The sequence below is a fragment of the Magnolia sinica genome, chromosome 5 (genome assembly GCF_029962835.1).
Source record: "Magnolia sinica isolate HGM2019 chromosome 5, MsV1, whole genome shotgun sequence".
NCBI classification, from domain to species: Eukaryota; Viridiplantae; Streptophyta; class Magnoliopsida; order Magnoliales; family Magnoliaceae; genus Magnolia; species Magnolia sinica.
The window spans coordinates 68903033-68918408 of record NC_080577.1 but is presented as its reverse complement, the minus strand read 5'-3'; positions in this window follow the sequence as shown (position 1 = coordinate 68918408).

Below are 15376 nucleotides of genomic sequence, written 5' to 3'. Positions count from 1 at the left end.
GGCGCTTTTCATCCTATGATCCCTTGGAGCGAAGGGTTAGGTGGCCTTCTGACTTCCAGCCATGTGCTGTGCGGCTCCCGCCAAGCGAATGAAGGGAAGCTCGAGTGATTCAAAGCTCAAGTGGACTCCACTAGAAAACAGTGGTAAAGAGTAACACCCATGGTTGAAACCTTCCTAGGGGTACCATGATGTTTTTATAAGATAGAACCCGATCATGAGCTAACACAAACATGAACCAATGGAGAATACAAATATTATCATGATCGAAAACTTCTGCGGTTCATAGAAGTTTTTAAGGGTGGGCATCACTCTGTGGATACAAAACACGCATCATGATCAGTGTACGGAACTTACTAATGCCACTTCAGTAGCGAGTCATGCTACTCAACCTGTCAGTAGCTAATTGGTTTCCCTGTTCAGCATCCATTCCTACGAGGTTACTGATAAGACATGAAAAGTCTAACTTAAATGAAACCGTGTTGGCCCACATCTCAAGCGGATTGGCTGCTGTACCACACAACCGATGTGGCTGGTGTGTCCTTCCGTGGGTACATCACGAGGTATGAGTTATATCCAAACTGTCCGTTCACTAGGTGAGATTGCTGTAAGGCTTGAGCTAAAAAATAAGATATCCAAAAATCAACTAGCCCATCCTGTAAAAAGCAGTGGAGAATTGAACGTCTGCCGTTGAAACCCTTTTGGGGTCATAAAAATTTTAGATTAATATTATATTTGTTTTTTTCTCTTCATCAAGGTCCATTTGAACTTATGAACAAATTCGATAGAAAGTAAACGTTACGGTGGGCCCTAAGAATGTTGTAACAATGAGAATCATTGTCCCCGGTGCTATTTGTGGCGTGGTCCACTTGAGCCTTGGAAATTACTCATTTTTGGGATCAAGATCTAAGATGATCTCTCCAAAAGGATGAACAGTGTAGATATGATAAATACATCATTGTGGGCCCCATGTAACTTTGATCTCCTTTGAACCATTCATAAAACTCTGAGCTCATTGTGGGGCCCATGTAACTTTGATCTCCTTTGAACCGTTCGTACAACTCAGAGCACCAAGACCATCATTTCTCGGCTTCGATGCCAGATAGGTTGTTAGTGTGTGGTACACCAGCCAATCTGCCTCCATCCACATAAACCAGCAGCTAGGTCATGAATTAATTTTAAGTGTACTGCTAAAAAACCATCCCATCTGTGATGTGATTCAATGGACCAATGAATTAGAAAAGGTGTAGAGGGGATGCCCACTTTCCAAACTATTTTTCTTAGCGTAGCCCATTGAATCACAAATTATCTTGATTTTTTGGGCCATGACTAAATTTTGTATGGCATCTAACAGTTTAAGTGGAATTTACATCATCATTACAGTGAACCAATAAAAATTCAACAATGGATAGCTTTCTCCTAACCTTTTCTTTTGATGTGACTCATCTTAAACACATGTCATTCTGATTAGTTTTTATCATGTATGCCTGTAGACACACCACCTAAGGCCAACAAACAGGTCGAGTTGGATTGAAGCCCTAATCCAAACCTTAAACCCAATCCAAACCCTAAACCTAATCTGAAACTCATACTAAAACCCAATCAACTCAATCAATCAGACCAGCTAAACGATAATCCAAACCCTAACCCTAAAACATAACCTTAGGAAAAACCTAGTCAAACCTGATCAACTCACTGAGTTAACTCACCCGAACAACTCACCAAGTCACCCTACCCAGTCAGCTCACCTGGTCAAGCCCTAACCTAAACCAAGCCTAAATCTAACGCCTAATTGAAGAGAAAAGCATAAGCAACAACATACCACCCCTTTGAGCAAAGCCCCTACATGTGAAGGGGAGCTCACATGTCAAAGCAGGAGAGCTCATGTGTGATGAGCGGCCCCTAGGGTCGCCAACCACATGACATCTCTCTTGTTTGGGGAGAAAGCTCCATCCGTGTGCCCTATATCCTTTCGCAAGCTTCGAACGTGTGGTAATATGGATTGACTCCGATGCCTATCCCTTGCACCCAAAATTACAACTTATGCCATCCAATACAACCCATTAGATCTTGCCACATGACAATCTTAAATCTCAGCTATACAAACCATTTCAAATCTCAAGCTTGGCAAGAATTGTAGGAAAACTAGGTTGGGAGGCTATAAATAGTCCCTTTCACCTCTCATTTCACATGTCCTCACTCATTCAGAAATCCTTCAGTTATCCCTCAAACCCCTTTTAGCCTTGCTACAACATCTCTCCATCAAGGAGAGGAAAGAGCCATATGAAGAAGTGTCTAGTCCATTTCAAGCCTTGTCCAACCCAATCAAAAGCTTCTTGAGCAATCCAAGTCTCAATCCAAGCCCTCAGATCTGATCCTTGTGACACTACCGTTCACCCAGTCCTTTAATCTTCAATCAACTTTGTCTAATTTTAGCATTAGCATTGTGCAACACTTACTCTCTTCCCAACCCCCTTGATCATCAAGTTCATCATTTCTTTATTACATTGCATATTACACCCGATCACTATAAATGTATGCTTTACGGCTTGCCAACACAGTCGGATCCTGCCCATGAGAAATTCGTGTTGACTGGTAATACGCTTTGGTAGGTGGAGGAATTAGGCCTGATTTATCTAGCCTGAACCAAAGCATATCATAGGCATTGTGTTTAGCACAATACTAAATACAACATTACATCATTTGTGAACAAGAACTAACACATAACCCTCAATAGTAGTCAATTTTTGTGAAGCAGAGACCGTACGACAGTACGGGTAGAGTGGGTGTCTAATACCTTACCTCTTTATAACCATGGTCCCTTACTCAAAATCTCAAATCATATATCAAAAAACCATATTAGGATTGGAAATCTTCGGATCTCTCTCTTAGCGTCTCTATAGGGTCTAGCTGACTATAGAGACAAAGTAACTACCTAGTAGTGACTCTGATCAAATGTACATAATTTTTAAAGCCTTTTGAAGGTCAAAGTAATAATTCAACTATGGTAATAGTTCTAGCTAGTTGTTGTTCTGCAGCATTATTATTGACACTTATTGTATTAGAAGATTGACGATTATCCCCTTTTGGGATCTAAGGATCGACAATCATATTTTTCTATCTGTAGGAATATATTTAAAGGAATATTTAGAGACTATATCTCTCTTTGACTTTTGTTTTTATTAATTATTCATCATCCTTACTTCATCAGAGAAGGGAGGCTCATGAAGATACATTGTTGCATATTGCGTTGTTACATGATTGTTCATCTCATCGCATTTGTTATGCTTGTTACATGTATATACTCGTTCTTCCCCCTTTTGATTGGAAAAGATTTACGTTATCTCGTGAGACAAGCAATAATGCCGTAATTTCTGTACTGCAAAGACGAGGGCTAAGCATACTTTCTCAAGGGGAGAATAGTTTTCTACTCACGTAATAGAGGACATTTTCTTTTCCTTGTTTATTATGTTGAGCTAGCAAAGCTCCTATAGAACTTTCACATGTGGCGATGTACAAGATCAAAGGATTGCCTTTCACAGGCGTTGTTAGCACTGGGGTCATTTTAATAGGTCATTGATGGAATCAAACACATTCTGGCATGTTTTATCCCATACGAACTCTACCTCTCTTTTCATGAGGTGGGTGAATAGCTGGCACCTTCCCATCAAGTTTGATATGAAGTGCCAAATATATGCTAATTTTCCTTGCAAGTTTTTTAATTCTCGTAATATTTTCAGCAGAGACATTTCTTGGATTGCTCTGATCATTCCCGGGTTGACTTTTAATCCCTGATGCCTAACAATGAACCCAAGGAACTTATTGGACGATACCCCGATGCACATTTCATTGATTTCATCTTCAACTGTTTCTTCTTGACTCGGTGAAAGACTAATGATAAATGTTCACAATGCTTTGCATGGCTACAGGATCGTGCTGCTAAATCGTCGACATAGCATTTAACATGCTTATGCATCATGTCCTAGAAAATATTTTGCATCTTTTTCTAATACATAGCCTTGGCATTTTTAAGCCTCAATGACATGACTTTGTAGTGATATATTCCTAGGGATATTCTGAACGTTGTAGCTTCTTCGTCCTCTAGCACCATGCGTATTTAATTGTATCTGACATATTCATCTATGAAGGACAACTTTGCATTTCATTGTACTATCGATCAATAATTCTATTATGGGTAGTAGGAAGTCATCTTTTGGGCATGCCTCATTTAGATCCCTAAAGTCAACGCATACTCTAATCTATCCACTCTGTCTTCATGGGCACGATATTAGAAATCTATCTGGGATATTTTATCTCTCTTATAAGTTGACCTTAATCAATTTGCTTACTTCTTCCTCCATTAAAGGTATTAAGGGCCTGTTTGATTTTTGGGCTCAACCGTAATTAACATGTAAATGGGTAATAATTATTTACCTCGATAATTACCATATCTTTCCCAATGCAGATATGACAACTTACTTTTTTAATACTTACATCGAGAAATTTATAAAATCAATGTGGTGCCCATTATGATGTATATGGCATATCCACACTGCTCATTCGTTATGCTAGCTAAATTTAGGTCCTAAGCAAAAAAATGGGGCAAATCCAAAGCTCAAGTGGACCACACCATAGGAAACAACGGGAATTGAACATCTACCATTAAAAACATTTTTGGGCCCTTAAAAGTTTTGGATAAAATTGATATTTGTGTTTTCCCCTTATCCATGTTTGTGTGACCCTATGAATGGGTTAGATGATAAAAAAAAACCTCAATGTGGGCCTAGTGAAGGAAATAACTTTCAATGGTATATGAATTAAGGCCATTGTTTCCTTTTGTGTGGGCCATTTGAGTGTTGAATCTGCCTCATTTTTCGGCTCCTGCCCCAAAATGTTTTAATAAAATAGATGGACGGTGTGGATATATCATATACATTATAGTGGGGTCATCAGATTTAAGTCAACACTTTTGTATCGATTTTCGAGGTGGAATTATTCTCACCTTTTTAAACGAGATGAAAAAGTAATAATTACTTATTTACCAAGATTTACATCCATCATGAAAAATCAAAAAGGCCATAAGTCAGGATGGAAACGTCTCTGTGCTTGATTGATTAGCTTCTTAATGTTGAAAACGTTGAGCTGATGCATTGCCACTGTTAGTATTAGGCTAGTCATTTGTGTATATGTCTAAGCGAATACATCTTTAATTTTTTTTTTCAACAATTCAATATACCAGTCTACCTCCTTTTATGGCAGGTCATCACTTATGTATGTATTTCAAGGTTCATCATATGTTCCTAAGTTTATTTCTTGTAATTCATCAACGGTCGGTTAACCTCCATCTTTAATCTGTATTAGTGTTGTTTTAAGGTGCTTCACCTATTCTTGGTTACTTTCACCCGTCTCTAGGCTTATTTCCTTGATAACTGCCTGGAACATGTAAGTCATATTCACTTATCCACATGTAGGAGATGCCTCCAACCCGTAAAGCTTTACCCATTTTATTTTATAGACGCTGACTAGGATCTTTATACCTATGCCATTGCCAAGCTCTATTGGTTCATCGTAGTTGAACCCCATAACTTGCATAATTTTTTGGCTTACCGGCTGTATCTTTTCAAATCTTCTGGTAAGAGCTTTTTGTTGGTCATTATTTTATCAATTTCTTGTTTTTTTTTTGGCGAGGTATAAAACATTATTGGCTTCGGATTAATGAAACTAGACTGTACGTAGAATCTATTTAGTAATGCAGGAAATGGGTTGCTTCTTTCTAGTCGTGGTGCAGGCACCGCATAATTGATTGTATAATCTTCATCTGCTCTTGTAACAATAACACCAAAGAAGGTTGTCTTGACTGCCTCAAATGCTTCAGAATGAAGTAGAATTTTTTTTTTCTTTATAGCTGCCACAAATGACTCTTAAACCTTTGGTTGTCCTTAGTTCTTTTCTTCGAACAGTTCAAACTGTGCGACTTTTTCCTTCTAGCATTTGGGCCTTACAATCTTTTAGCTTTGAATATTCCTTATTCAATTTTTCATCTTTCCCTATGGTGGATTTTTCATAGTAACTTGCATTCACAAGGAATGATTCTACCATTATATATGGCTTCATATAGACCATTACCTTATATTGAAGGTTGTTTCGACAATATTTGAAGCACTAAAGCAATGTAGATGGCACGACGCCATACTTATGCATCCAAGTACACCCCAAAAAAAATTATATATTGTCACTATATTGATCACGTGGCATATAATATTTGCAACCAAGTCTCCAATCTCCAGGACCAATATAATTTTTCTTAATGCTCTTTGACCATCTTGGTTAAAGCGCTGAATCATCATTTCACAGGCGCATAAATGTGAACAAGGATACTCTAATTTACCAAGCATACTTAGCGGTAGTAAATTCACTACGGAGTCGTTATCCAACATTATGCACTTGACTTGTTTCTCATGGATGTGGCCGATGATCATGAGCGACCTGTTATGTTCCTTTTCTCCTAACATTAAGTCATCATAAAAAAACATGATAACAAACATATAGTCAGTGTTTTCATTCCTTTGGACATAACATCTTGTGCTACATAGCCATCTTCCTCTGTTTCTATATTTTCCACTTCAGCAAGCAACGCTTGTCTCATCCTGTCATCTAACAGTGCCTGAAATAACATTTGGTGAAAGTCCCTGGATAGACACAATGTGTCATATATGCTTAGCCGAGCAGGGATCCTCTTCAAGTGGCTTATGACATCGTAAGTCACTTTGGTAGCTAGTGGAGCTTTGGCACATGACATTTCATCTCCTTGATTTTCTTCATCACATGAGTATTTCCTGTCCCAAGAATTTTCTAGAGTCTTCCCTTGCGCTGTTACGAAACCATGTTTTCTTGAGGGATTGACTACCTTATTCCCTGAGTGTAGCGTAACCATCACTGCTTCACGGGTGCTTTTTGATGGAGAACCGACTAGCTCTATTTCTGATTTCATAGCGGTCACATTACAACTTTCATAGCATCGTTTGATGCGCGTGAGTGACATGTGTTTATCCGGCTCAATCCTTTTGCCCCTTGTCCTCTTCATTATGTATGTTGATTAAACCTAAGGGTTGACAACCCCAGGTATAGGGCTGCAATGTAGTAATAACTTGGTAAGGCCAAGGTCAAATCCACATGAAAATTGGTGAGAATATACTAAGATTTTATTTAAGAAGAATGGTTGGTTTGGGTTTTTAATCCAACAGAATAGAGTGGTAAAAACAATAATAAAAAGGACTAAGGATTAAGAAATCCCCAATCAATAGACTTTGAATTCAATTCGTCTTCTCAAGTTAATAACTCAATTAGAACTAATCTCAATCCGTTCTAGTTAGAAGATAACACATTAATATCAATTAAAATATTTGACATATATTAGAATCATAATAAGCTTGATCTCTCATGAAGATACACGTAATCACATCACAGGGAATTGAAAACATCTAATGTACCCGGAGGTGACAATGGATCAAACAACTTTATGGATTGATTCCTTCCCCAATATAAGAATTCAATCACATCTAATCATAATTCAACATAAAAACCTTAATTTTCATTGAAGAAATGAATTAAACATCAAATATCTATCAAAAGGTTCATCCCTTAGCCTTAACTAAAAGATTAGCCAATCAAAGACATAATTGAAATAAAATTGAAGAGAAAAATATAAAAATTAACTACAACCAAAGGATTGGAAAAGAAAGAGAACTCTTTGGAGGCTCCACAACTCATTTCTCTACACCTTCTATCCTAATTCATCCATAGGAAAGCTTAAAACACATTCTTAAATAGGAAAATTTTGCACCAATTAGAATCGACTCCAATTTACGCACTTTGGTCATGCTTCGGCTGTAACTGATGGAGACTTTCGGTCACACCGAATTAACTCCCGGCTGTAGCCAAATGTTTTTTATTCACATCTGAAGTCTGTCTTCCTTAGGTTGTATCGAACCCTCCTTCGGTGGCATCGAACCCAGCTTCGATTAAACCAAATGTTGAGCCAAATTAACTCCGAAAGTCACCAATTATTGCTGGACTGTTCTGTGCACATTCGATCAAACCGAACCAACCTTAGGTAAGACTGAAAAGATTCTCAATCTTTTCTTCACCTTTTGTACTTAGTTTTCTTGAATCCTTGGCATGCGAATTCTTCATTAATGACTTTCAAATCTCTAAGTCTTCTTTTAATTAATGTTTTGAGCTTTAATCCTTCTTCATAGGCATGATTTCATCTTTGTTTTTCATATTACCTCATATATACAAAGTAGATATTAGTTTATCGATTAAGTACTTTGAATGCATGGAAATTAGTGCAATTGAGAGGATAAATATGTAATATTTAGATGTTATCATACCCCTTAATCGACATTTTGCTAGTCCCAAGCAAAACATGAGAGAAATTCTGAATTCAAAACAATTCTGGAAAGAAACCAATTTTATAAGCTTAAATAATTTCAACCTAATCCAATGAAGAGAGAACAAAATCAAACATATCATTCACTAAAAGTCTATTACTTTGATAAATATTTCGATTAAACTCAAGTAATGCCCATTTAATTGAATAATTTCTAACATTGAGTTTCATGAATGTATTATGTAATCCAGACTTAACAATACCATATATCCAGTTTTTCTATCTTCATATTTATAATGATAATCAAAGAAATGAACAATCCAACCAAAACTTAAACCAGAACTTGTCTTACAGTTCAACAATTCATTGTTCTAGCTCTTTGATTTTTTTATTGACAACTTTCACACTATTAATTGTTTTTTTTCAGTCATTAACTTCAATAGGTAACCCTTTTCGACAATAACTATTTTAAAGCTATGTAATACTCTTTTTCCTTTTTTCTCAATAAACATGATGGACAAATTATCCAAGCTTGGTTCCTAGCATTCTTAATAATCACAATTTCAACAATTTAGTATGTAAACTAAGGTTTAATGTATAAATTAGATGTGACCCATGAATTCATAACTCAAACAATGTAAAAAATAAAAATAAAAAATCAACTAAATCTCATTCGAATGCACTTAATCTTAACATCCATTAAGTAACTAGAATTTAGGATTCAAAAATATTCAATACTAACTCTAAAATTTTATCTCATGAAACTATCTAAAATTAAAAAAATAAAAATCGGATAAAAATAATTTAGAATTTTCAGCTCTAAAAATATCTATAACCCACCCCAACCTAAAATCTACATTGTCCTTAATGTTTAAAATATATTCAATAAAAATAACATGAGAGAAACAACATGAAGAAGAGTAAGTGGAACAAGTATTTGAAGAACGACATACGGCAACAAAGTTAAAAGATTGGTGCTTCAACAACTAAACATTACAAAACAAAAGATCATATTCTACTAAATGAAACTAAATCCTAAGAAAGCAAGGAAAATGGTCTTCATCAGACTAGGGGATCAGTCCTGATACATAGGATCTTCTAAAGATATGGAGTCTTCTTATAGAATTAATTTTTTCATAAAATGTTTTAGTCGTTGGCCATTTACTTTAAACACATTACCGTTTTTAGGATTCACAACTTCCACGGCCCAATAAGGATAAACATTCTTTACTATGAATGGGCCTGTTCATCTACATCATAATTTTTCAGGAAAGAGATGGAGATGAGAATTTGTAACATCTCAGAAAAATTCGTACGAAGACCCAATTACCACCTTAGGCAAAAATCACTAAGGAACAAATCCTTTAGAAATTAGTCGAGGATTAGCTAAGTGATAAATTAGATTACTTGTGGAATTAGCACTAATCACTTTAAATACGATCTACAAGATCCAAAACAAGTAGAACCGCTAATGCTACATTACCTAAAAACTTAGTATCCATCTCAAAACCCAATTGCTCTCGGGAGCATCATGAAACTTCGTATCGGACCTAGACCGCACGTCGAAAGTCCGATTGCCCCAAAACTATATAGTTATGACCACATTACTGGACTTGACAATCACTTTAGAAATCAAGTCCTAATAGTACCCAGAAATGCACAACTTGAGCCCGGAGCGAAGTGTGTGAGAAACGCAAATATCTTTAGGAAATGAACTGAAACTTAAGTGAATTGAGTCGTTCGCTTGCAGGCCAAATCTAGGGATTCAGACCATTAGAATCTGACCCAATTACACCATCAGATCAGGAAAAATTTCCAACACAGGTTAGTGTACTTGTGACCCTGATTAAGTACCGATGGCCGTTGAACTGAAACTAGTCCCCCGCGGTCGATCCACTGATCCGATCGGGCCGAGATCTTAGCCTGACCTAGATCTAATGTTAGGGAGCTTAAGTCCAACTACATGTGGAAAAGGGGCCTCCAGAAGTGTTTCGTTGGAATGAAACTGTCACCCTTTAGCTATAACCTAAGTATACCTTGGCCCTGGGGCCATTTCCATCAGTTCTGGGCTTATATAAAGGCCTAAAACCCTCTCTCACCCTTCACATACGAATTTCTAACCCTAGGTGAGAGAAGAGGAAAATAAAGAGAAGAAAAGAGAGAGAAAGTTGAGGGAAAGCTAGGGTTTGATGCAGAGATTCTTCCCTTCCGCTCTACGTATCGTATCACCGCTACCGTATCACTATACCAGCGATTCTGGTTTTATTTTTGGGTAAGAAATCCTAACCCTAGCTATTTTAGGGTTTCAAATAGAGTAAATGCTGAAGTAGCTAACCTATTTCATACTATAGGTTGTCGTTGTGCCGTAGGCGAGGACTTAGTGTTTAAACTGAGTTCATTACGAGTCTACCGGCGTAAGGTGTGGACTATAAACATTTACGTTATGGTTTTCAAGGCTTTCAATGTCAGTCAATGATTTATGACTGACTTGAGTGCTATCACATATGCGTAGTTAGGATGTTTCAACATATTACACATATATGTAGGTTAGGCTATTTCGAATGCATTCTAAGTGTTTGTTAAAATGTTTGAATGAATATGGAATTATAATTTGTACTTGCTATGATTATTGATTGCTAATACATGATCGTTATGCATGTGAAAACTCCCATGTAGGAGGATTTGCTATAACATGTGTTTTAATTGATTTATTACATGTATGTAATATGTGTAGACTAAGTGTTTGATAAAATGCCTGAATGAGAAAATGCTAGTTTAAATATATGTAATAAGGGTGTTGAGATGGGATTCTCAATCCTCTTATCTATGGTTACAGTTTCTTTATGTAACCTACCTTACTACTATGTGATTGATGGATGAATTGCCTATGTGTTGTAACATATGTAGTATGCGTTATGTTGAAATGCTCAAATAAGATTTATATTCAAATTTGGTTGTCACACGCTGGCTTTGGTTGTCACATGTGAATGTTAATGTTTGAAGTATGATTGGGGCTACAATGTAGCCCAGGCAATCGGTAACGGTTTACGATCGGTTGCCAAATTGATTTAGCCATGATAGATACATTCAATAAACCCGAGTCGTACGTCGTTTGACAGAAGTGGTTAGGCTACGCGGAATGCTTATGCATTTCATGTCGATTAAGTAGACGTACGCTCGTACTAGTCGAGCTTGTCAAGTAACCTGATTGGCTCGATGTATGTTCACCATGTATGGACGTTAATGCTTGAATCTAAGGTACCAAACTCACTAGTGGAAACCTGTTTAACCTTAGTACCTCGATCCGCTAAGACTCATGAGCCAGATATGGTGGTATGGGACACCATGGTCATGCTGTCGGCCTACGCTAGGGCAACGAGCCTCCCCGTAGTGTCCAGTGAGCAACCCAGACTCCTAAGCCGAATACGGTGGCATGGGACACTGTATTCGAGCTGTTGGCCTACGATCAGGTGACGAGCCCGTAGTGATCTCGAGCATACACTAGAAACTATGTTGAGGTGACGAGCCTTTTCGTAGTTAACTAGAGTATAAACCATGCCTACGCTGACAGTGACAAGCCTCTCCGTAGCGACCTGAAAACCATCTATCGTATGTGACTACTAGGATTGACGACCCTAGATGGATCAATGTTTAGGTTATGATGTAAAGGGAGGTGCCTTAGCTTCCCAATCCTGTTGTATGAATATGTCTAATTAAGAACTTGGCTAACACGACCATGCATCGCATTGCACGGTGCTTTGGTGAGGAAGTGCACAGAGGAAGGGGTGCATGCCGCGACCGTAAGAGGAAGATCGCAGAGGGAGTGCAGGTGAGGGCATGCATCATTAATACATATCATGTTTGCATTAACCAGAGTATTTAGGGACGCTTGATTGTATTGCTTTATTATTACTGCTTGATTGAATTGATAACATGTTAACCTCTACCTTATAGCTCCACTGAGTTGATCACTCACTCCCACGTTCTGGGACGGTGTTTTAAATACCAAACAGACTCTGTCTTAGCTGCAGGTGATGGCGATGCTTATGAGGCAGAGCCGGACTATTACGATGACGAGGAGGAGTTCTCCTATATGCAACTCTCTGGCAGGTCTATGTAGACCTAGAGTTGCACTGACGGGGCTACGGGGTTTTGGATAGAGAACATTATACATTCTGATTTTATATATTTTGAATTAAACTTGTAATTATTTAACCTAGTGACATTCATACTCTGAGGGCTTGCTATTACTTTTGTATAGTTTATATACATATCACAGTCTTCTGCTAGTGTACTTTAATTGCCTTTGGAGTATGATATGTTGTTTTGGTATAATCTCATTCATGTTTAAGGCACTAATACAGACAACATTTAATCATTATTATCTATGTTGCATAAGTGATGCGTTGGAACTCGGGAGTTGAGCCCATACTCGACCCCCGATTTTCAGGGCATTACAGAATTATAAAAGACTTTCTGATTTAGCTCAAATGTTTTCTTAAAAATATTCTTGTCATGAAATACTTTTTTCCTCTCCTTATAAATTCTCGCATTGTCATACATGTCTTTCCTAATTTCTTCCAACTCCACAAGCTAGAGTTTATGAAGTGTGCTAGCTTTGTTAATGTTGAAATTGAACTTTTTTATGGCTTAGTATGTCTTATGTTCCAATTCATCTGGTAAGTGATAAGCTTCCCCAAAGACAAGTCTATAGAGAGACATTTCAATAGGAGTTTTAAAAGCAGTCCTATAAGCCCACAATGCGTAAGTTAGTCTTGAAGACCAATCCTTACGTTCTGGATTCATAGTTTTCTCTAATATTCATTTAATTTTTCTATTGAAAACTCCATCTTGGCCACTTATCTATGGATGATAGGTTATAGTCATTTCGGGTGTAATAACATATTTCCTCATAAAGTTCTCAAATGGTCTATTATAAAAGTGTTGCCCACCATCACTGCTTATATATCTCGGCATTCCAAATCTTGATAAGATATTTTCTTTTAAAAATCATAGAACTATTTTATGGTCATTAGTCTTACAAGGAATCGTCTCCACCCACTTGAAAACATAATGCACAACTAGGAGGATATAAAGATGTCTAAAAGATGGGAGAAAGGTCCCATGAAATCGATACCCCAACAATAAAAAAGGTTTGATAATTAAGATTGGATGTTCAAGCATCATATTTCTACGTGACATTCTTCCCTTTTTTTGACATTTCTGACATTCATTGCAAAACTCATGGGTATCTTTAAACATCGTCAGCTAATTCAAGAATCATAGCGGTGATTTTCTTTGTCGAAAAATGACCTATAAAAGTTTGTGAGTGACAGAAGGAAATGACACTAGAATGTTCATTATTCGGAACACATCTCCTAATGGTTTGGTCTAGACAATATTTAAAGAAGTAAGGATCATCTTGGAAAAAAACTATGTACCTTAGTTAAAAATATTTTCTTATCCTATAATGTCCAATGAATTGGCAATTTTCCTATCACGAGATAATTTGCTTTGTTACCGTACCAAGTTAATTGGGAGATTTTAAAAAGTTGTTCACCAGGAAACATGTCTTTATATGTGTTATCTCCATGAAATCAAATAGAACAAGCCAAGAGAGATGGTCAACCACAACATTTTACTCATTTCTTATCTTGTATTTCAAGGTCAAACTCTTAGAGTAGGAGGATCCATCTTAGTAAACGTGGCTTAACATCATTCTTGAAAAGAAGTTACTTCAGCGCTGCGTGGTCAGTGAAGATTATGATCTTAGATCTTATCAAGTAGGACCTAAACTTGTCTAAAGCGAACATTATGGTAATAGTTTTTTTTTTTTTTTTTTGTAATAGAGTAGTTCACTTGGGCATAATTTAAAGCTCTACTCTCATAGTATATAACATAGGGTTTCTTCTCTTTTCTTTGGCCTCGCATCGCCCCAATTGCATGGTCACTTGCATCTCACATAATTTCAAAAGGTAAATTCTAATCGGGTGGGTGCATGATGGGAGTGCTAGTCAACATGCCCTTGAGCTTAATGAAAATTTTTTGGCATTCCTCGCTCCACTCAAATGGAGTTTCCTTTTGAAGAAGGTTACACAAAGGACGAGAGATGAGATTGAAGTTTTTTATGAACCTCGGTAGAATATGAAATGTCTTAAAAAGGATCGCACGTTGTGTATTCTATTCATGAACCCCAAGTGTAAGGCTATGAAGTAATAACAACTTGGTGAGACCAAGGTCAAATCTACAGGGAATGACAAATACGGCCTATAACTAAGTCTAATTGTTTTTCTGGGTTGTTAATATAGCGATTTAGGAAAGGATTTTAAAATAAATAAATAAAAGACTAAGTATCCAAGAATCTACTTATAGCAATCACAATATCTAATTTACTAATTTAATGTATATCTCAATTAGAATCAAAGTCCTATCCGATCAAATCGGAAGATAATTTAGTTAAACCATTCATAAACACCAACAAAAATGTGATTTTCAATTGATTGATTCTCTTATGAAGCACTTGGACATTATCATGCCGTGAAAATCAGTACCCGTGTATGGAGACTCTGATCCCGAATTCTCAAGTGTGAAACTAGCCAAAATACACGTGGACGAGTTCCCATGTGCTCGTGCAGTCTGGTTAACATTCACATATAATTAAAATAAGAGTAGCTTTAAAATTAGCGGTATCAAAAGTTAAGTAAAGTTAAGCGGAGATAACTAAAACCAGAAATATATGGCTAATATTCAAAATGTATAATTCTAAAAGTGGAGTTTGCCCAAATGAGGATTATATAAGCCATAACATATGGGATATTGGGGATTCCTATTACACGATTGTGTAAGTAAATCTTGTTGTGCGGTCGCGTAATAGGCCAGCCTTCTACTCCTTGCATCTTCAACTTCCCTTCCTCCCATGGTACACCTCGTGAGATACCTGAATACTGCAACTCATGGCTTTGAAAACTCCTGAATGTCTCTCTGATG